Source organism: Muntiacus reevesi, chromosome 18 (genome assembly GCF_963930625.1).
Source record: "Muntiacus reevesi chromosome 18, mMunRee1.1, whole genome shotgun sequence".
Taxonomy (NCBI): domain Eukaryota; kingdom Metazoa; phylum Chordata; class Mammalia; order Artiodactyla; family Cervidae; genus Muntiacus; species Muntiacus reevesi.
Window position 1 is genome coordinate 19,152,183 of NC_089266.1, and position 23,550 is coordinate 19,175,732.

At 45.4% G+C, this 23,550-nt stretch overlaps 1 non-coding gene across 1 annotated transcript; it reads right to left on the bottom strand.

Annotated features, from left to right (window-relative positions):
* Window positions 1-582: 582 nt before the first annotated feature.
* On the bottom strand, window positions 583-655 carry TRNAE-UUC (transfer RNA glutamic acid (anticodon UUC)). Its single transcript has one exon. It is a non-coding gene; the product is annotated as a tRNA-Glu (tRNA).
* Between the last annotated feature and the right edge of the window lie 22,895 nt (window positions 656-23,550).

A 23,550-nucleotide genomic window follows, 5' to 3' on the forward strand; every position in this document is an offset into this window, starting at 1 on the left:
ATGTTTTGTCAAATAACTAAATGCCTTTACAATTTAAGTCATAATTCTTTAGGTATTGTATTACTTGCAACTGAACACATTTGAACATTTACAAATTAACTTATCCAACAAAAATTTAATGATCTCCTACTTGGTTGTTGCTAAGTCATGTCTGACCCTTTTTTAACCCCACAGATTGTAGCCTGCCAGGCTCTTCTGTTCAAGGGATTTCCCAGGCAAGAATACTTGAGTGGGTTGCCATTTCCTTATCCTGGAGATCTTCCTGACCCAGGGATTGAACCCGTCTCCTGCATTGACAGGCGGATCTTTAACCACTAAGCCACCAGGGAAGCCTGCTCCTACTTGATACTAGAGATTTAAAGATAGTTAAAATTCCAGCCCTCTGGGAGTATAAATTGTAGAGAAGACAGAGGGTTAAAACAAATAAACCCACGTGACAAGTGCTCTAGTAGAGGTGTGAATAAACTATTGCAGGATGACAGGAGGCAAAATGACTTCCTCTGAGAATAAGAGGGTACTTATTTATTTTTGTTTATTTTTGAATGTGTTTTTGGCCAGGCTGCAGGGCTCGTGGGATCTTAGTTCCCCAACCAGGGATCAAACCTGGGCTCTCAGTAGTGAAAGTGCAGAGTCCTAACCACTGGACCACCAGGGAATTCTCTGAGAGGATATTTGGATGGGATTTTGTTTTAGACATGAGGTTTGAGGGATATCTAGATGAAGATGTCTATAATGCTGCAGGCAGGTCTGAATTAAATATATATATTTGGGAGGCATTAGCAGAGGGCTGGTAGTTGAAGTCATGGGAGATGTTAGAATCTCCCTACCTGTGGATCAGCGATAATATCAGCAGTTTAAAAATGAGAATAGCACGCCCAGGCTAAGACTCATGCATTCGCTGGTTTAACTATATCAAAGCTCCAGTGCAACATCTTATGATTGAACCTGTTGATCTTCTCCCCAGGCTCACAAGATCGATGCCAGGGCTTCAGGCACCATATTCTCACATTTTGTTTAAAGGCACCAAAGTCTGCTTGTCCAACTGTCCCCTGAAGTGCCTCCCACCTAAACTTCTGCTAGTGCCCCACTGACCAGGGCTATGTCGTATGTCCACCCTTAAACAAAGCACAGGTAAAGATGAATTATTTATTGTGACTTCTTGGACCAATCATGATTTGCCCCTGGCATAGAGGAGAGGTCACCTTCCCTGAACAAGAAGGAAAAAGAATAATTGCTGCATGGGCGACCAGCAGTATCTGCTACTCACTAAGGGACCCAAGAGATTAGACAAAGGCCTAAGACAGAGAATTGGGAACTTGTCAACATTTTCAGGACAGAAAAGGAAGGTGGAGATGAAAAAGAAATGATCAGAAAAGGAGGAGCAGGAAGTCCCAGGAGAAAAGAAAAGACAGTTTCCAGAAGGAAGACAAAGCCTACCGCTTCAAACATTATAGGGAAGTCAAATAGATAAAAACAGTCCTGGAGGCCATTTGTCTTGGTTAGTGTGAGTTTACTGTTGACTTTGATAAGAATGTTGCCAAGAACATAAAAGCACATTAAAAGGGGTGAGTGGGAGGGGAAGTAAAGTGTTCAGGAAAAGGGAAGAACCAAAACTTGCAACCACTGGGAGAGGACTTGGAGGGAAAATTGTATTGAACACAGAATCTGCCAGAATCCTCAACTACAGTTAGACTGGATTGGAAAAGCAGGAAGACTGACCAGCTTCCTCTACTGCATATTCATCAGGGACCTTCTTGCCAGCTTGAGAGAGGATGAGACAGAAGAGCCCCTCCCACCCTGGCTCCATGATTAATTTCGTCTCTCATGGGGCTGGGCATAAAAGAGGGACTAATCATGCTCTCCCACCATCTGGGCAATTATGGTCTCCCATCAGCTGGTACAAAATGAGGGGTTTGTGACACTTAATGGCAACCTTGCCCCCATCACATCTGGGCCTTAATCTCTTGAATTAGCTGAATCAAGGGAAATTTGGAGTTGTATTGTGATTCAAGTGATGGAATAAATAACCCCTTGGCCAGGCTGCACTCCAAGTCTCCCTGCCTTGGTGATGCTTAATTGGCACAACTGGCAGACACCTTATAGGGGACGCAGGAGTCTGGGCAATAGGGTTGTGGTAGGAATATGCCCAGCTTGGATTCCTCCTGCATGGAGCCTTCCCAGACCTTCCCCATCTGCTGTCCACCCCGAACCCAAGAGCTAGAGCAAAGGGATGTCACAAAGTGGGCTGGGGGATCCCATGCTAGGCAAACATCCACCGCTCCACAATTCGAGGATACTGTGATCCTAGGGTCCCTGTGTGTCCCCTTATCCTGGTGCCTGTATCACACGGCATCAGAATCCTCTGGGACCCTATCCCATTGATGACTGCTTGAGGGCAAGGGCCAGATCTGCCTTGCTGAGTTTCTTCTATGCCCAGAGCCTAAAATAGGCACTGGCATAGAGCAGAACTCAAGAAGTGTTGGCCACGTGAGCAAGCAAAGAAATAAATGAAAGAATGAGGGGCCGCAGAGAATATATTCTGACCACAAAACACTCCTCAAAGGGCATTTCTTCAAGAATCATCATGTGTTCATAAGGAGACACTGTTTCCCTGGGCCATGGTTTCTGATAGGTAGATAATGCTTGGGCGCCTCTTCTGGTTCCCTTTTGATTATGAAGCATCTTCCCATCTAGTATCTCATGACATTCTCAATCACATTGATAGGTTGGAAAAGGAGAGAAAACAACCAAATGAAATTCCAAAACAGATTCAGCAGGGACCTTCTTGCTCCTATCAAGGATGTGATTAGGGCAGAATCCCCTTCCTATTTGTGATTCATTATTGCTGACAAAGGTCTGTATAGTCAAAGCTATGGTTTTTCCAGTAGTCATGTACAGATGTGTGAGTTGGACCATAAAGAAGGCTGAGCGACGAAGAACTGAAGCCCCCCTGGACCCTGAAGGACACAAGGCCACCTTGACAGTTAACAATAGCTACAAAAAATGTCTCAAAGTTCACCTTTGATCTCAGTATATAACCAAAATTTGCTATTCTGCTTTGACTTCATCCTTTGGAAAACTGAGTTGTTAAGTGTGTTCTTCAATGACATTTCTGAACTTGTATGTGATGGGTAATCATGTGGCCACATATTTTGCCATTATATCTTGTCAGTTATAACATCAGTTACACAAACAAGGCATGTCATACCAATTTATTAGTATATGTGAATATTGTTTTTCCGTGGAGATAAACATTCCCAATATACCTTGGAGTAAAAATCTCCTGTATGCTCTATGTGTTGAAATTATTGTGTCAAGGTTAAAATTTTCTAAGAATGAATGATGAATGTGAAAACCAATAGTTCTATGTACAAAAATAGTATACAACTTTCAAATGGTGATACAAAGAAACAGGTGAGCAGCTATGTAAATATCAAAGAGTGTGTTGACTAAATCAGTGCTTCTCAAACTTAGAGACTATCTGGAAATTTGGGGCAAGGAGAACTTATTCTCCAGACATCTGATTGGATAGGTCTCTGCACCAGCCCAAGAATTTTCCTTTAGAACAATTTCCAAAGGTGACAATGATGCTGCTGGTCTGAGGACCTACACTGAGTAGCACCAAGTGAGAAAACTTTGCAGAAAATATCATAGTCTTTTTGAACTGTGAAACAATTATGAAAATATAAATGATAATATAAAGCAAAATGATAGCTGTGCTGTGCTTAATCACTCAGTCATGTCCGACTCTTTGTGACCCCATGGACTGCAGCCCACCAGGCTCCTCTGTCCGTGGGGATTCTCCAGGCAAGAATACTTGAGTGGCTTGCCATGCCCTCCTCCAGGGGATCTTCCCAACCCAGGGATCAAACCCAGGTCTCCTGCATTGCAGGCGGATTCTTTACCGTCTGAGTCTCCAGAGAAGCCCAAGAATACTGGAGTGGGTAGCCTACCCCTTCTCCAGGGGATCTTCCCAACCCAGGAATTAAACCAGGGTCTCCTGCATTACAGGGGTATTCTTTACTGTCTAAGTCACCAGGAAGGTGCCTCGTTAGCGCAGTAGGTAGCGCATCAGTCTCATAAGTCACCAGGAAAGCCCAAAACTGAGATATGGAGAGATAAAGTAAATTTTCTAATGTCATACAGTAGGTAAGTAGCAGATCTGGAATTGACCCCAAGGCTCCACTCCCTTTTCTACACACACACCTGCAGGGCTATTGGGAAAAAAAGAAGGAAGATGAAAGGAAGGAAAAAAGGATTTTACAATAGATATTGTCCCAATTTTTTAGCTCATTGTAATGTCTCTTTTGGGAGTGCTTCTGGGGAAGATAGAATAGTTCATAGCAAGTCAACACTTTCTCCAGGAAGAGCTAGAAAAGTCAGATAAACCACAGAACTAACATTTATAAAAACATTAGATGTGGACAAAATTGTAATTCTAGAAGACACATGCACCTTTATGTTCATAACATAATTCACTATAGCCAAGACAGGGAAACAACCTAAATGGCATCAACAGATGAATGGATAAAGAAGATGTGGTATATACACATACAATGGAATATTACTCATCCATAAAAAAGAATGAAATAATGCCTTATGCTGCAACATAGATGTAGCTAGAGATTATCTTACTAAGTGAAGTCAGGAAAACAAATACCATATGATATAACTTATATGTCAAATCTAAAATATGACACAAACGAGAACACACTTGTGGTTGCCATGGGGGAGGAGGGTGGGATAGGGAAGGACTGGGAGTTTGGAATTAGCAGAGGCAAACTGTTATATATAAAACGGATGAACAACAAGGTCCTACTGTATAGCACAAGGAACTGCATTATGGCTTAATTCTTTCAGTATCATGAATTAAACCATAATGGAAAAGAATATAAAGAAAGAATGCTTACATGTGTATATAAAACTGAATCACTTTGCTGTATAGCAAAAATTAACACAACACTATAAATTAACTATACTTCCAAAAGAAAAGCATTAGAGAGCTGCAGAAGTTCGCTAGACAGACTAATGTTCTGGGGGCTAGAGGGGGATTTTATAGAAATGACTGAAAGTCTATAGCTCCTTTTCCCCTGGGAGCATTCATGAATTCTGAGCAGGACCAAACACTGATAATCTGGGCTCATCCTAAACAGAGGGCTTTGCTGCCAAGCAGAAAAGCCATTAGAGCTTCCAACAGTCACATAAGAACCAGAAAATCAAAATGAGAGACTTTAGGGACCTCCCATATGCAGCCAGTTTCTCCTCCAAACCCATGCTGAATTCCAAAGGTATGCAGGGAGGAAAGCTAAAAAGAGACACTGACAAACCTCTGAAAAGCAAAGCAGAAATTCTTATATTTCTCTTGGTGTTGAGGACACAATCTGCCAGGCCTCAGCTGGAAGCTGAGGATGGTCACATTTAAAAATAGGGCAAATCCAAGGTGCGCTGAATCTCATCAAATCTGTAATAGAGCCTCACCCGCACAAGACCCCCATTGGATTAATGGGACTGGCCACACTTTGTGTCTTACAGAGCTAGAATAAACTGTCTCTGGTGGAAAACAACCATTTTGTGGAGACTTTACAGTGCTTAGATACATAATTTCTAGCACACAATAAAAAATTACTACCTATGTGAAAAGACAGAAATATAAGACTGATAATCAAATGAAAAAATTACATAATAGTAGATTCGCAGTAGCATCTACTGTGAATTCACAGTAGAAGACAAAGGTTTTTAATTAATTATCTTAACAGGTTTGGAAAATAGAAAGTATACAAAATAGATGAAAAATGGAGAATTTTAACAGGGAATAGAAAATTTTAAATTAAGTGGTTATTTGATAGCAAAAAAATCAAATGGACACTGAAAATAAGATATTGATGGATGGGTTTACTAGCTATAACAGAGACAGGACAAATGCACTGAAATACAAGTCAATATCTCTTTTGAGAGGAACAAAGGAATTGGAAAAGAATATTCCTAAATACCTCCTTACTTCTCCTCCCAACCCCCACAAACTCATTCTATTTCCTGCCTTATATATATGTTAGTCACTCAGTCGTGTCCAACTCTTTGCAACCACGTGAACTATAGCCCACCAGGCTCCTCTGTCCATGGAATTCCCCAGGCAAGAATCCTGGAGTGGGTTGCCATTTCCTTCTCCAGGGTATCTTCCCAACCCAGGGATCAAACCTGAGTCTCCCACACTGCAAGCAGATTCTTTACCATCTGAGTCACCAGGGAAGTTTCAGCTTTATAATTTTAGGTGATATTTTTTAGGAGTAACTGCAACAGATATTGTTGTTGCTGTTATTATTATTTTTATTTTGAAATAATTTTAGATTTACCAAAGAATTGTAAAGATAATAGAAAGAGTCCCTGCAAATCTTCACCCAGTTTCCTCTAGGATATATATATATTTTTAGCAAGTACTAAACCTTTGGGCAAGTAAATGATCTTTGGTTTTTATTTCCTCTTATGTAAAATTAAAAGGTTGGACCATATTCTTTAAGATCTCTTCCAACTCTAATAACCTATGATCTGAATTGAAGATATATTTTAAATTCTGCCTAGTGGCCACTAAAAGATAATGAAGATGATGATTAATATTTTATATGCATGAGCTATTATTACTATGTGCCTACCACTCTCCATACATTATCCATCATTTAATCCTCACAAAACTGAACCTATGGGCTAGGTTCTATTATGATGTCCATTTAAGAGATGGAGAAATTCTTCACACAGACGTTATGAATTGGTGGAAGTCCTACAGCTCTCTATGCTGTGAAAAAGCAATCAGATTAACTCAACCAACCCAATTGTAATGAGTATTTACCTGGAGAGGGTGAGGGGGATAATGAAAGAGTGGAAATAGAAGAAGGAATTGGGATAGTCGTGGTATAAGAGAAATGGTCCTTGGGACTTCCCTGGTGGTCCAGCGCTTAAGAATTTGCCTGCCAATGCAGGGAACAGAGATCCAATCCCTGGTCTGGGAAGATACCACACGACACGGAGCAGCTAAGCGCACGTGCCACACCTACTGAGCTCGTGTGCCCGGGAGACCATGCTCTCCAACAAGGGAAGCCACCACAATGAGAAGCCCATTAACCGCAACTAGAGAAACCAACAAAGACAGCACAGCCAAAAAACAAATGCAATTAATTAATTTAAATAAAAATTAAAATGAAGGGCTGCATAGTTATGCAAGATATGGACCCTGAGGGAGGCTAAGTGACCTCCCTGATATTTTTTAAAAAGACAGAAATGACCTTTGATTTAGAATAAGCAGTCCCATTTTAAGCTCCAGCTCTACCATGTTTTGGCTTTGGGACTTGAAGCAATTCATGTCAAGTGCTCTAAACTTCAGTTTCTACATCCCCCAAATAAGGGAGATTCTATAATAGTAGCTGTTATAGACTAGATGTTTCTATCTGCCCCCCACCAACACACACTCAAAATTTATGTTGAAACCCTAATCCCCAGTGTGATGGTATTTGGAGGTGGGGCGTTTGGGAGGTAATGAAGGCTAATTAGGTCATGAGGGTGGGGCCCCATGATGGGATTAATGCCCTTATTAAAAGGAAGAGACACAAAATCTGTCTTGGCCTCATGGGGATGCACAAGAAGGCATCTCTTTGCAACTCAGGAAGAACCAAATCAGCCAGCACCTTAATCTTGGACTTACCAGCCTTCAGATCTGTGAAGAAAAATGTTGTGTGTCTAAGCCACCCAGTCTACAGCATCTTTTTTATAGTACCCTAAAGTGGCTCAGTGGTGGAGAATCCACCTGCCAGTGCAGGAGACCCGGGTTCGATCCCTGGGTCAGAAAGATCTCCTGGAGGAGGGCATGACAACCCACTCCAGTATTGTTGCCTGGAGAATCTCATGGACAGAGGAGCCTGGCAGGCTACAGTCCATGGAGTCGAAAAAGAGCCAGTACTGATTGAGCAACTGAGCATACACACAGTCCAAACTGACTATGGGAGCTAACACCTACAGGACATACTGTGCGCCTGGCTTGCTCCAGGTTCCTTCATTCATTGCACAAGTATTTTTTGCAAGCTTCTCTGTGTCAGGCACTGTTCTAAATGCTCCAGACACTCAGCAAAAAAACCAGATCCCTCCTTTCTATAGTTTATGGTTTAATTTGGAGAGATGAGCAATAAACAAGCAAACCATTAGTCCTTACAAAAACTATACAGAGTAGGTACTATTATTAGCCTCCTTATTTAAACAAGGAAACTGGGGCATAGCAGGTGAGGGGATTTGCTCACTCCCACAGCTGGCAAGTAATAAAAACAGATTCAAATGCAGACTGTTTGGCTCCAGAGGCCACACACTCCACGTCTACACTGTTCTGCCTGTCTGGTAGTGGCTTCACAAGGTTCTTGTGAGAATCTAGTGAGAGAAATGTACTAAAATTCTCTGCGGGACTTCCCTGGTGGTCCAGTGGCTAAGACTCCACATCCTCAATGCATGGGGCCCAAGTTTGATCCCTAGTCGGGGAACTAGATCCTGCATGCTGCAACTAAGACCCCAGCACAGCCAAATAAATAAAAATAATTTTGTAAAAAGTCTCCTTGTAAACTGGAAAGCACTGTACACACACTGGGGTCGATGGTGCGGCTGGCCAGGACCTGCAGAGGCGATGACTGTGGTGGGAAAGTACCTCCAGTGTACTGCTCACTATGAGGCCCCTTCAATTCCAGAATTCTCTGGGATACTCCTGATGTGAGTGGTGAGGGGCTGGCAGGCATGCAAAATAATGAATTTGGCTGCCTTCCTCGTGGCTCAGATGCCCCACAGAGACACAGTCTGAAACACTACCTTGATCTTCACTCATCTTATTTTGGGTCACCATCCTGTCAGAAGAGAAGTCCCGTAGGCAGAGTGACTCAGGCTGGTGAGTCATGCCCCCTGCCAACCTCCTCCATGTACCAGCATCCCTCAGGCGAGGGAAAGAGAGGAGAGCTTGTGCCTACCTGCACCCAGTGTCGAGGGCTGGGGGCTAGGGAAGCGAGGACTTCCCTTCAGACGAGACAGAAGCTCTCTATAGTCACTCACAGACCCTCACCCACACACACACACACACACACATGCATGCATGAAACAGTCTCCTGCCACAAAGAGGTACTTGTCAATCCTTCCTTAGAAAAGGGCCCTCGGACTTCCCTGGTGGTCCCTTGGTTAAGACTCTGTACTTCCACTGTAGAGGGCACAGGTTCGATCCCTTGTTGGGAAAGTTCCACAGGCCACATGATGCAGCCAAAAAATAAGAAGTCCCAGTAGCTACTGGCTGGCTGAGTGAGTGCATAAGCGGAAGGACAAATAACAGATCACATTTGCAAAGCGATTAACAGCTTACAAACAGTTGTCCCATATACTAGTTCATGTAATCTTGAAAAAAGAATGAGGTGGGTATCACCCGAATCCCAAATATATAAATAAAAATACTGATGCTCAGAGAATTACTGTCAACTCTTCAAGGTCTCACAGCTGATTAAGGGCGTTTACTGAATGAATGAATGAATGAGTTGGCGAATCAGGATCTGAAACCATGTTGTCTTCTCTGAATTCAGTTATTCTCTTTACCATATATGATGGCACTCTCCTCATGAAGAATTAAACACAGTCTCAGGTGGCTCAGATGGTAAAGAATATGCCTGAAATGTGGGAGACACGGGTTCAATCCCTGGGTCGGGAAGATCCCCTAGAGAAAGGAATGGCAACCCAGTCCAGTACTCTCACCTGGAATTCCATGGACAGAAGAACCTGGCGGGACACAGTCCACCAGGGGTCTGTAAGAGTCGGACACGACTGAGAGGCAAACACTTCTCCTTTTTCCTCTGAGGGAGGGAAGCTGGAGGCAGTAGTGATCATCAGGCAGTGCAGGAAGGTGTCCTGCAAACCAGTGTCACCTCAGCTGATGCCTTTCCACAGAGAGAATGACCCACCCTCTGAGTCCACCAAGTTCGTGCTCTGGCAGCCACCCCAGACCATACTGTTATAACATTTTCATTTACAGACTCACCCCATTTAGACTGTGAGCCCTGAGCCTTGTTCATCTCTGGGTCCCCAGCATCTCTGGCATCACCCAGGTAATGAATAAATGAATGAATGTGGCAGAACTCCTTATATTCTCCAAAACAAGGGATCAGCAGTAATCTGACCCCCAAGATTCCATACAATGGTTTGGTAGCAAGAAGATGTACAGGGCCAGTTCTGAAAATCCAAAATCTGCCTCTTCTCCCTGCCCCCGCCCACCTCCCTCTGTCTCCCTTAGAAAGCCCACTGATATTTAGGAGGCTAATATCAACAGGGCAATCTCCACTTGCAGAGAACAAAAGAGAACAAGGACATCCCAACTGCCCCACCCCAGACATCCCAGAGAGCTAAATTCTCTTTCTCCCTCAAAAGGGCCCACATAGCATGCTTCCACCCACGACTTGGCTCTCCCCCACACACACACATATACCCTTTTCTACCTCCCTGCAGACAGCCTGCTGCTGCCACCTTCCCACCCAGTCCTCAGCTATCAGAACTCTGAACACCCAAAAAGGGAAAAGCAATTTGTGCTGAGAGAAGATAGAGCCAGGGAGGAAGGGAAGGGCTGTTTGCTGCCAGCTGACGTCCTGCAGACTGAGCTGCCTGGTCTGTGCCAAGGGTGTGGCCACCGGCAAAATCTGATCAAGACGGGAGAAGGAGAGAGAGAAATGTATATTGACTCCTACAGCACTTTCTGAGTTCTAGCTTAAACTGTCCTGAATTGGCCTCACCGAGAAAGAGGATGATATCAAAGGCTGGGGACTTTCCTGGTGGTCCAGTGGTTGAGAGTGTGTTTCCATTGCAGGGGACATGGGTTCGATTCCTGGTCGGGGAACTAAGATCCTGCATGCCACCTGGTGAGGTCAAAAACAAACCAACAAACCAAAGGCTCACTCATGATGACAGATGGGAGGTCATGCATTCATTCAACAAACAATTACTCGGCATACTACATGCCAAGCAGCACAATCAGCACAGGGATGCAGCTGTGAAAGACAGCACACCTGTCCTGGGAAAACTCTCACTGGAGCGGGAGAGACAGACAAGTAAACACGCCACTGTTCTGCAGAGAGATCAGAGGAAAGGAAGAGACACTGGGCACAGTAAGAGGTCAGAGGAGGGGCACCTCACCCAGAGTCAGGAGTGAAGAGGTAGTCAGGGAGTCTGCCTGGAGGAGGCCACACCCAACACACTGAGTCAAGAGGAACGAGGAGGAATTAGATCAGTGATTGCGGGAGGAGAGGCATTTCTGGGCAGCAGCAGCAGCCTGTGCAAAGGCCTGGGGCTGACACAGAGAGAACCCTGCTGGCATGGGCCATGATCTGGAGCAGCCCAGTGAGGGGCTAAGCAGAGGAAAGGTCAAAAGAGGAGTGCCTTTGTCGCAGATGTTAAGGAGTTTGGATATTGTTTTCCAAGACAGCTGGGCTTTCATCAAAAGGCTTAACAGGAAGAGGTGACTGACCCAATTTGCATTTTGGAAAAATGAGTCTGGCAACCAAGTGGGGAAGAGAGTCCCAGGGTTCAAGAGGGGGAAGTAAGGGACTTTTCTGGGGGTTCAGTGGTTAAGACTTCACCTTCCAATGCAGGGGGTGCAGGTTTGATCCCTGGTCGGGGAGCTAAGATCCCACATGTTTCAGGGCCAAAAAAACAGAAAATAAAACAGAAGCGGTATTGTAACAAATTCAATAAAGACTTTTTTAAATGGTCCACATTAAAAAAAAAAAAAAAAACTTTAAAAAAATAAAGGAAAAAAAAAAGATGGGCAAATAAGAGAACACCAAGGAAGCTAGGATTGTAGCCCAGTGAGAAATGATGAGGACCTGAATTTAGGATGATTCTGAGGGCAGGAATAGGAAGACACAGATCTGAACAGGATCTAAGAATTAGACTTACTGGACATGGTGACCAGCAAGGGAATTTGGGGGTCGGGGGAGGGAGAAGAAAATGATGCTCAGGTCCTGTTTTTGGTGTTGAGTGAATCAAATGAGCGTGCCTTAGATAGAGTTGGGGAATCTGAGCAGAGGAGAAATTTTGGGCTGGAAACAGACAAGTTCAGCATGGAGACTCTTGAGTTTAGCAAGATCTCTCTTGCAGACATCCAGATGCAGCATGGGGTGGAGGTAAGGTGTGGGGCTAGAGGTGAACACAAGAGCTGATGCATACCTGCTGTGGTTAAAATTCTGGGTGTGGATGAGATCTTTGGAAAAGAATTTGCACATCTGAGAGTGTATAGACTCCGTCTTCCTGCCCCCAGGCAAGATGGGCTGAGATAATGTAAGTGAAAGTGCTTGGCCTGACACATGGGTCAGAGTGGAGGCTCAGTAAATTGCAGTTGAATGAACAGCAGGTCCAGAATCATGAAGAATCATTTAGTCTAATGTTTTGCTTCCCAGGTGGAGCTAGTGGTAAGGAACCTGCCTGCCAATGCAGGAGACATAAGAGATGAGGGTTCGATCCCTGGCTCAGGAAGATCCCCTGGAGGAGGGCATGGCAATCCACTCCAGAGAATCCCATGGACGTAGGGACCTGGTGGGCTACAATCCATAGGATCACAAAGAGTCAGACACAATTGAAGCAACTTAACACACAATGTTTTGCTTCAGAATACAATCAGCATCATTCCCCTCTTTCTTTCAAAACTTTCAGTCCTGTTATCTCTCCTTTTTTTTTAATCCTATCATCTCTTGATCCTAATTGAGAAGTTCCACACCTCATACACCTTCTTCCTATCAGATTCCAGTCTTTGAGTCCTGATCGTCTTGCTCGCTATATTCACCAACTGCTCACCCTCTCTCCCTGCCTCCTACACTCTCCCTTTGCTGATATTTTTAAACTGTTTATTTTCAGATACTCTTCGTCACTGCCATCAGCTGCCTATTTGAGGTATTTTCATCAAATATCGTATTTGTGTAGTTAAATTGTAACTTTTCGTACAGAAAAGCAATGACACAAGTAATCCAAAAAAATGATCAGTTTAAATGACTCTTAATTGGGTTGGGCTTCAGTCGTTGCATCTGAATATGGGTTTATTAGATAATCCAAAAGTCAAATTCAAACAAAATGGCCATATTAGGGAAATTGATCCAAGAGGAACTTGCTTAGAATTTGCCCAATTGTTCCATTCCAAAGCCTTCAATATGGCACCCAGACTTCCACCTATCCATCTTTCTATCCACCTATCCATTCCATCTATCAATCTTCCCATCCATCTATCCTCCAAATCCATCTGTCTGTCCATCCATCCATCCATCTATCTAAAAACACCTTCTGAATGACTGCTCTAGTCCAGACACTTCACTAGGTGCTGTTTGTTCAGTCACTGTCATTTCTGACTGCAGCATGCCAGGCTTCCGTGTCTTTCACCATCTCCCAGAATTTGTTCAAATTCGTGTCCTTTGAGTCGGTGATGCCATCCAACGTCTCATCCTCTGTCGTCCCCTGCCTTCAATCTTTCCCTGCATCAGTGTCTTTTCCAAAGAGTCAGCTCTTCGCATCAGGTGGAAAGTATTGCATTAGGTGCTGAGGGCTATGAAAATAAATGTGACATGGAACTGAGAGTCTCCCAATCCAAGTGGGAGACTCAAGATTAAATGCTCTAAAAGAAGAATTAGAAGAGAAGGCATAATAACTCTTTCCAGAGGAATCAGGGAAGGCTTCACAAGAAAGGCTCTGATGGAGGAGAAAATTTTGGAAGAGGATAACTGTACCTCTCACAGGGATACAGGACAGAGGGGCAAGAGGTGAAATGGGAGGGAGAGCTGGGATGTTGTTTCCAACTGCTTCTCATGGTCCCCTCTCAGCTCGTGGTCCCACCCTGAAACAAGAGGGTTTTTTTGTTTGTTTGTTTGTTTGAAAAAAAAAAAGAGATTCTTTAGGGTGATTCATTGTCCCCTTGTCTCTACGTATTAAAAACCAGAGACATCACTTTGCTGAAAAAGGTCTGTATAGTCAAAGCTATGGTTTTTCCAGTAGTCTTGTATGGATGTGAGAGTTGGACCATAAAGAAGGGTGAACACTGAATTCTGATGCTTTTGAATTGTGGTGTTGGGGAAGACTCTTGGGAGTCCCTTGGACTGCAAGAAGATGAAGCCAGTTAATCCTGAAGAAATCAACCCTGCATATTTATTGGTAGGACTGATGCTGAGGCTGAAGTTCCAGTACTTTGGCCACCTAATGTGGAGAGCACACTCATTGGAAAAGACCCTGATGCTGGGGAAGATTGAAGGCAAAAGAACAGAGTGGCAGAGATGAGATGGTTGGATAGCATCACTGACTCAATGGACATGAATTTGAGCACATGCCACACCTGGGCATGGGGAATCTAACCACAGGACTTCAAACCATGTCCCTTCTCTTCGCCTCTGTATAGTCATCATTATGTCAAAGGGTTTGTAATGCCCTTTTCTAACTATGCTCCACTGAAGGTAGAGTAACCAGTTGTCTCTGTTTACCCTGGTTTGGGAGATTTCTTGGGATTTGGGAGTTTTGATGCTAGAACAGAACAGATCCAGGATGCTGGTCACTGTAACTGAATGGTGATCCTCACAGATACCATCGGGAGGTCATAGAGGCAGGAAGCAGGGGAGGCAGGACTCAGGGGAAGGAAGGTCCAGGGGACTCAGAGCCCCCACTTCTCCTCTCACCGGATCAGTCATGATGCTTTTTGCACGTGGAGTTTCTTTGTTAGATTTTGTTGGAAGAAACATTGCTGTTAGTTTTTTAAACAGTTTGAAAGTCATTGGACTGAATGGTCTCTAGTGTCCCTACCAGTCTTTTGAAATTAAAATTATGTATCTATGGGAAGTTGATTTTTCTCTCTCCTTTCCATCATCCTACCTTGTATTTTTTTCCCCCTTTGTCTAATGAGAGGTACAGGGGCCTATAAGACAGATATAAGTATTTTGGCTCAAAAGTCTTCCTTCCTATAGGACTTTTAGAAGCTCTAAAATAAATGAGAAAATACTAAGCTAAATTAAAATTGAGGGGGTTTTGCGTCAAGGTTTCTTTTTTGATATGGACTATTCTTTAAAGTCCTTATCGAATTTGTTACAATATTTCTTCTGTTTAATGTTTTGCTTTTTTTTTGGCTGTGAGACATGCAGGATCTTAGCTCCCTGACCAGGAATCAAACCCGTACCTCCTACATCAGAAGGAGAAGTCTTAATCACTGGACCACCATGCAAATCCCAAAATTGAGTTTTAAAATCCATACCATTCCAGCCTAAAGGAAGGTATCTTTCATTTTATATCTTTCTCTCTCTCCACCTATCACCACTTGTTCTGAAATTATATTTCTGGAGATAAGTTTGGTGGTTGGGGACAATTATTCAATTGTGTCCAACTCTGCGACCCCATGGACTATAGCATACCAGTTTCCTCTGTCCTCCACTATCTCCCAGAGGAGAGTTTCCATGTCACATTTATTTTCAAATCCCTCAGCACCTGGTGCAATACTTTCCACCTGATGCAAAGAGCCAACTCTTTGGAAAAGACCCTGATGCTGGGAAAGATTGAAGGCAGAGGACGACAGAGGATGAGATGGTTGGATGGCATCACAGACTCAATGGACATGAGGTTGCTCAAATTCATGTCCATTGAGTCGGTGATGCTATCTAACCATCTCATCTCTGCCACTCTGTTCTTTTGCCTTCAATCTTCCCCAGCATCAGGGTCTTTTCCAATGAGTGTGCTCTCCACATTAGGTGGCCAAAGTACTGGAACTTCAGCCTCAGCATCAGTCCTACCAATAAATATGCAGGGTTGATTTCCTTCAGGGTTAACTGGCTTCATCTTCTTGCAGTCCAAGGGACTCCCAAGAGTCTTCCCCAACACCACAATTCAAAAGCATCAGAATTCAGTGTTCACCCTTCTTTATGGTCCAACTCTCACATCCATACAAGACTACTGGAAAAACCATAGCTTTGACTATACAGACCTTTTTCAGCAAAGTGATGTCTCTGGTTTTTAATACGTAGAGACAAGGGGACAATGAATCACCCTAAAGAATCTCTTTTTTTTCAAACAAACAAACAAACAAAAAAAAACCCTCTTGTTTCAGGGTGGGACCACGAGCTGAGAGGGGACCATGAGAAGCAGTTGGAAACAACATCCCAGCTCTCCCTCCCATTTCACCTCCCTCTGGCAGCTCTAATTGAGGCCTGTCACAGGGAGAGAAGCCAGCTGCAAATTGCATTCATCAACGAATTACCGCAATTACAGCCCCAGCCCCAGCCTAATGGGGGTGACACGTCCGGTCAGGCAGTCCCTTCCTCTGATTCAGAGATGCCAAATGCTTTGGACTGCCAGGGTCACTTTCCCCAATCCAGACCCAATGCTTTATCCTGGCCCCACACCCTGCCTTCTGTCAATACAGTAGGAAGGATGAATGCTCCCCCAAACTCCTCCCGGGTGTTTCCATCTATCAACTTTCACTGAAATTCACCCAGCAATCTAGGGCCTAATCCCCTGCTGTTTTTTTTTTTTTTTTCCCTCTTTTTGGCCATGTCTCACGACATGCAGGATCTTAGCTCCCATGCCCCCTGCAGTGAAAGCTCAGAGTCTTAACCACTGGACCTCCAGGGAAGTCCCTCTGCTGCTGTTTTTTAAGCTGAGTTTCCTCCAGATTTGGTCCTTGGAAGAATTGATTTGCTGACAGTTCAAGGGCCTGTTAAGAATGTTTTCCTTGTTGGCAGAGGGCCAGCCCACCTCCTCCATCCCTCCTGCCCACCCTGACACACAGGGCCAGGTCTAGGGTGAGGTTCAGATGAAACCTGTGGAGGTGTAGTGGAAGTGTCACCTCCCAGAGGGAGAAGTATGTGGCCACCCACATCTGTCCGCAGCTGCTTCCTCACTCCCTTCCCTGGAACCAGCAGTCCTGGTTTCAACAAGGGGTGTGTGTGTGTGTGTGTGTGTGTGTGTGACAAACCACAGGAAATCCACATGCTAGAGACAGGAGGGTTATGGAGCGCATGACACCGCATCCCTCTGTGTGATTTGGGGTATGAAAACACAACCAAATGCCCTCAGGGAATTCTTTCTTTTTCTCTCCATTGCTTTTTTGATGAGAATTCTGGCATCTCTACAAACAGGGCTGTGCCAGAGAAAAGTGAGTTTCAGAGGTCAGTCCATCCATCCCCCAGCCTCTGACCAGAAATAATCATCTCTTCCTTTCTCCCAGTCTCTGTTTGAATTTGAGAGGGGACAAGGAAAGGAGGTGTCTTTCCAGTGCTGAAGTTTTTAAGGAAGCCAGCCCAGATTCCACCCTTTCCTTCCAGAGAATGTATCCTGTGATGTTTAAGTAGGAGTCAAGCCTTGAGAATGAATTTCTCCTGAAGTGTCCTTGTTCCAAGAGAGGAGGTGGGGATGGGTACACCTAGTAAAGGAAGCATGCAACAGAAGGGATTTGAGTCAAATGTCCCCTGGGCCCCCAAAGTTTTCTCTCTAGGGGAACAGTAGGGTTCAACTGACCCATTGACAAGGAAAGAGGTCCACATGGGCAACCCAGTATCCCAACTTCCTGGAGGCTTTCAAAGAAACTCAGCTTTTCATTCTGAGTTTCAGAAGAGAAAGGGCAGCTCAGAGGCAGGAACCAAGGATGCCGGGGGTGGGGAGGGACCAAGAAACAGAGAGAGAAACAAGACGGGACGAGGGCAGATAAGGGCTGAGGTTGAGACCCAGAGGGAGAGTAGAAAGAGGATGGGATTGCCAAACACAGGCAGCAATCAGGGCTCTGGCGTGCCCAGGTCAGCGACTTCTCCTCTCCGTCTACACCCTGAGTGGATGCCTTGATGCCCCGCCCAGGCCCCTCTACTGGCTGTGAGTGCTGGTTCCAATGACTCCAACCATTTGTGGTGGCCTCTTCTCTGGAGACCTGAGCAGTCAGCAGCCTATTGACTGACTGATGGGATGGGGGAAGTGTACCAAAGACCAGCTTCCCTGCCTCAGGGGGCTCCTCTCTGTGGTTTCAGGCTCCTTCCAGAGCTTTCCTGCTGGATGAAGTCCAAATCAGTCCAGTCCAGCTGTGAGAGGGGGCTTTTGCTGAGCCCCTCTCCTGCCCCATCCTGCTTCCCTCCCTCCTCTTCTCCTGAGACTTTGCCCTCAATAAACCTTGCGCCTCTGAATCCCTGTCTCAGACTCTGCAGTGAGGATCTAGAACGTCTCTGAGTACAGATTATACCTTTAGCTCCAGTGCCAAGGAAGGTGTATCTGTGCACAATAAAACTAAACCTTAAGATATTATAGGCGATTTTTTGAAAGAATGAGTGATTGATTGGACTGATGCTCTGGGTGGGAGACAAGAGGGTGGAGGGTTTTGTTGTAGAACTGACCTCTCCCACTACACATACACACACATTCAGGCCACCTGCAAATGTTTGTGCAAACTCAGGAGCAGATAATCCAGACCCCCCAACTGGCATCTTCCCCTTCAGTAGCTCCTGCCTGAGCTCTCTTTCTGATCCAGCACCTTTCAGGGGTTGGGAGAGGGCTGGGCTGAGGAAGGCAGCAAGGGATGGGAAGATGATGAAACTTCAGTCTATCAACACTGTTGCTACTATCTCAGCAGTATGATGAAAGGTCAAAAGCTACTGAGTAAAATCAGGTTAGGAATTTTCTGTGGATTCTAGTTAAGTGGGCCCCATCAGCAAACAGAGAGTTAAAGAGATGGTTTATAGCATGAACACACCCTGATTGAAGCTATAAAATCACCTGCGAAGTAATCAGGTTTGAATCAGTGAGAATCATAGTTTGATAAGGTGTTTTCAATTAAATTGAGGGAATTCCCTGATGGTCCAGTGGTTAGGACTCAGAACGTCCACTGCAGAGGGCACAGGTTCAATTCTTGGTCATGGAAGTAGATCCCACATGCCACAACTAAGAAGTTTGAATGCTGCAACTAAGACCCAACACTGAATAAATACATAACTTTTAAATAGTAACAATATTTTTAAAAGAAATTGAATATGAACAATATATGTAATTTAAGAATTTCTGGGAGCCACACTTTTTAAAGGTAAAATGAAGCAGATGAAACTAATTTTAATGAAGCATTTTAACTCACTATATTCAAAAACTCAACATATCTATATAAAAAAGTATTTATGAGATGTATACATTCTTTTTTCATACTGAGTCTTCAAAATCTGTTGTATATTTCACATTTACAGGTCTCAGAGCAGTTACATTTCCCCTGCTCAGTGGCCATGTATGGCTGGTGGCTGCCATATTGGATATCACAAGTCTAGAACTTGGGAGTCCCTTTCCTATCTCCTGCCCTACACTGGGCTCCTCTGGAGTGCCGAGGCAGATAATGGGATCTAGATACAGTTTGACTATCCTGGGGTGACCTTGGGAGGAGCTGGGGGAGGGGACTGGTGAACAGACTCTAGGCAGCATCCCAGGCCAGGTAACTCATTCCCGGAAAGGGAGGAACGAAACTGTCTGTTAAACCTCAACCTCAGGTCTTGCCTCCTGAGCAGTAGGTAGGACCAAGAAAATACTTCCAATCCCATGGTCCTCCAAGCCCCTACTTAATCAGAATACTTAATTCCAGTTCTAAATCTGCTGCTTTTCCTCACCTCCTCCAGGAAACCCTCCCAGATAAACTCCCTAACCTTATTTGATAGTATCTTTCCTGAATGCTATTAGCATTTATAGACTAAAACAGATTCCTCACTGAGGTGACACCCCAACCCTCCAACCCTTGGGTGGACACCCCGCATTCCACAGATACAAGGTGATCACCCACCACACTTATGAGTGTGCCTGCCATTGTCCTGGGGATATAGCGGTGTGCAAAATGGAGGAAGGCTGTCCTGTACAGCCTGGAGATGAAGGCAGACAGTAAACAAACTTAAAAGCAAAACAAGGTCATTTCAACAAGAGATAAGAGGAAGACAGAAAGATCATTAAGGAGTTCCCCATGCCCATCTCCTACTCAGGACCAGAGAAAGAAAACCAGAAAAGATAATTATGTATTCAATCCCCTCCCTTTACAGACGGGTAAACTGAGGTCAGGGGACAAGAAATGACTTGGTCAAGGTCACAGAAGTCTTGCTTCGTGGGTTACTTTCTGAGGTGCTGCCTGGTCCAACCGGTGGCTCCATTCCTCCCCCATTACACTGGGAGAGTTCCAGGGAATGAGCAAGCACTTATGCCTTCTCTTTCCTGAGGGATAAGAGTCAGCATCTGGGATGGAAAGCAGGGCATGATCTTATAAAAACAAACACAATCAAAAGCACAAAACCTCACTTTCAGCAATCTTTAAAACCAGCTGTCAGCCCCACCCTACTCCACCAATCTTTTCACCAGATTTATTACGAGGGGGATGGGAGGTGCTAAAGAGATAAACCCTCCTTCCTCTCCCTCTTCACCATCACACCACTCTATCCAGGAGGGGCAGAGACCCGGATTAGCGCAGAGACCTGAATGAACTAGAGATGCAGTCCCAAACAGCCCAGGGTAGCTGAGAGATCTGATACTTCACACTTTGGCTTCCGGGTTCTGGTTCTGGGAGCCCCTGAGTTATAGCGGCTGGTGGGGGGTCCTATAGGGTAGTAGGGGGAGGTCCTGGACCCCAGCTGCCCTCCTTCAAGCTCAAATCTGTTCACATTCCCTTCAGAGCATGCGCTCCTATCTCAGCCTCACTCCCTCCCTGGGCCAAGTCCCAGGGATTTATTTCAGGAACTGTTTCGCCCACTCTGCCTGCCGCTTGTGAGGAGCTGGGTGCTTAGGGTGTCCTCACCATCTGCCCACCTCCATCATCAGCCAAGCACCCCTGGGTGGAACTCAATCCTCAGGCCTGCAAATCCTCTACCTTCGCTGGTGATTGTATTTCTTACCTCCCATAAAGCAAGAGCACTGTGAAGTCTATCCGCTTCCACCCCTCCCACTCCCCACCCCCCAACCCCCCAACTTCCCACCCTCAATCCCCCACCCCCATCCCTCCACCCCTCCCACCTGCTCAGGCACACACACACATACCCTGCAGCTTAAAGAGGCCTTAAAATCTGAGGTTGGAGGACCAGAAGGCTGGTTTAAATTCTCCACCAACACACACACTCAAACACTCTCTAAGGGCACACACACATACTTGGTCACTATCTAGAAAAATTTGAAATAAGTGTACCCTTTGACACAGCAGTTCTACTTCTAGGAATCATCTTACAGGAAATCCCCAAGTGTACAAAGAAATATATACAAGGAAGTTCATTGCTGGAGACACACTGTGGATTTAATTCATAAATGAAGGTCCATTCATACGATGGAATCTCATGTAGTCATCAAAAAGAATGAGAAAAATCCATATGTCCTGACATTGAATTATGCCCAAGATATAACCTGAACAACAATATGCCTGAGATAATCCCATATGTGTCATATATATATGTGAAAGATTATATATAAAAATCTGTTCAAAATGTTTAGCTAGCTCTGAAGTTTAGACGATGGCGTGTTCCATTTTCTAAGTTTCATAACAAAAACCTATAACTTTGGTAATCAAGAGAGGCAGGGAAGAGCAGTTTAAAAAAAACAACAAACACATTTTTTAAAGGAAGGAGGGATGAACAAACACCCTCCTCTGTCTTAGCTTGGGGAAGAGTTTCCATGACACCCATCCGCAAACTCCCCAGCCAGGTCCTGCAGATGGCCTTGGAAATGATGGGTGGCTACATACAGACTGCCCATCCCATAGCCCATTGGTGGCCTGGGCCTTCCTTACTGCCTTCACTCCCTCCCCTTCCCTGGCCTCCATTCAGAAAAGGTCCGCGTTAGGGAACAGGCTGTCCTGTGTACTCCTAGTTCTTCAGTGGAACTCATTGCTTCCCAGGCCATGGTGGAGGTGTCCATCTCCAGAAAGACTTGGCATGATGCAAGGTCAATGCGAAAGGAGGGTGGGGACTTCTGGCCAGATTTGAGGCCAGAGCTCTGCTGGGCTTTGAAGATAAAGTCCCCGCTCTTCAGGAAGGGGAGTGGGGGAGCGGAAAGCTGGCCCCTAATCTAATCAAGGCAGGGAGGGAGGGAAAGAGCTCTGAGGTCCTGGACTTGCTCCCTGTCTCCTATCTCCTGTTGTCTGCCGAGAGAATCCAAAAAGCCAGCCTGAGAGGAAGGATCTGGACACACCACTAAGTAGCTTTATCCTCTGGCAACTCACTGCCTGCTTAAGGAATTCTTTCCTCCCTTTTTGCTACTTTTTTCCTTTCCTTGTTTTGGTCTCGCCAAGCAGCATTCAGGGTCTTTCTTAGTTCCCTGACCAGGGATCGAACCCATGCCCTCTGCAGTGGAAGCACAGAGTCCTAACCCCTGGGCCACCAGGGAAGCCCCTCTTTTTGCTACTTTTTCTTTGCCTTGAGCACACGCAGCATGAGGGGACAGGCGGGGGAATGGAAAGGTGAGAGACCACTGCCATCTTTGCCCTCATGAGGGCTTTGGGGAAGCACAGGGCACCCAGAGAAAACGCCCTCCACCTGGATTTTACCATCCAAACTGTGCGAGACGAGGTGGCTGGGGCAGGGGCTTGCAGTTCCGAAGGGAACCCCAATGCTGGGTCCGCTGATTTCCTTCAATTTCATCTCACATGCAGTCAGTCCCTGACCTCCACTCCTGGCCCCTGGACATCCTCGGCCCTGAGGGATCCTCTCCCTCAGTACCTATTCAGGGACTCAAAGAAATTCTCCTGGGCTTCCCTCGTGCTCCAGTGGTTGGGAATCCGCCTGCCAAGGCAGGGGACTCGGGTTCCATCCCTAGTCGGGGAAGATTCCACATGCCTCGGGGCAACTGAGCCCATGCACCACAATTACTGAAGCCCGCACACCCTAGAGCCCATCTTCCACGACAAGAGACGCCACCGCAATGAGAAGCCTGCATACTGCAACTAGAGAGCAGCCCCTGCTTGCTGTGACGAGAGAAAGCCCGAGCACAGCAAGAAAGGCCCAGCACAGCCAAAAATAATAAATAAATAATTTTTTTTTTAAAGAAGATTTATAAAGAAGCTGAGACAAATACCCTCAATCCTGATCCCACTCCCATCCCAAGCCAGCTGGCCCAGAGTTCAACACACAGAATCCCTGAGGTGATCACCTCCCTCCCACCTTTCTGTCCCTTTGATGGACTAAGGCAGAAGGATTATTTCAAAGCTCTGGATCCCCACCCAGCCAGAATGTAGCTTTCTAGTCAGAATACCCCAGTGCTACCTTCTCCCTACAACCCCTTCAGAGCCACTGGCTTCCCCATTTCACTGTCACTTGTCGCCAGTATCCTCTCCCTCCACCCCCCAGGTGGTCAGGGCACAGGGCTGTGGGGAAGAGCTGGGACATTCACAGGTCTGCTGGGGACCATGACCCTTCCCCAGGGCTGGAGCATGGTGGGGCAGTGGGGGGAGCAGAAGACAATCTAATAAGATGGGGAGGGAGGATAGTTGGCAGAGCCGTAGAGCTGGCACTGTAGAGGCCTCTCCGCTAGAGATGGGGGAGCACCTCCGCATTATGTTGCATGCATGCTGTC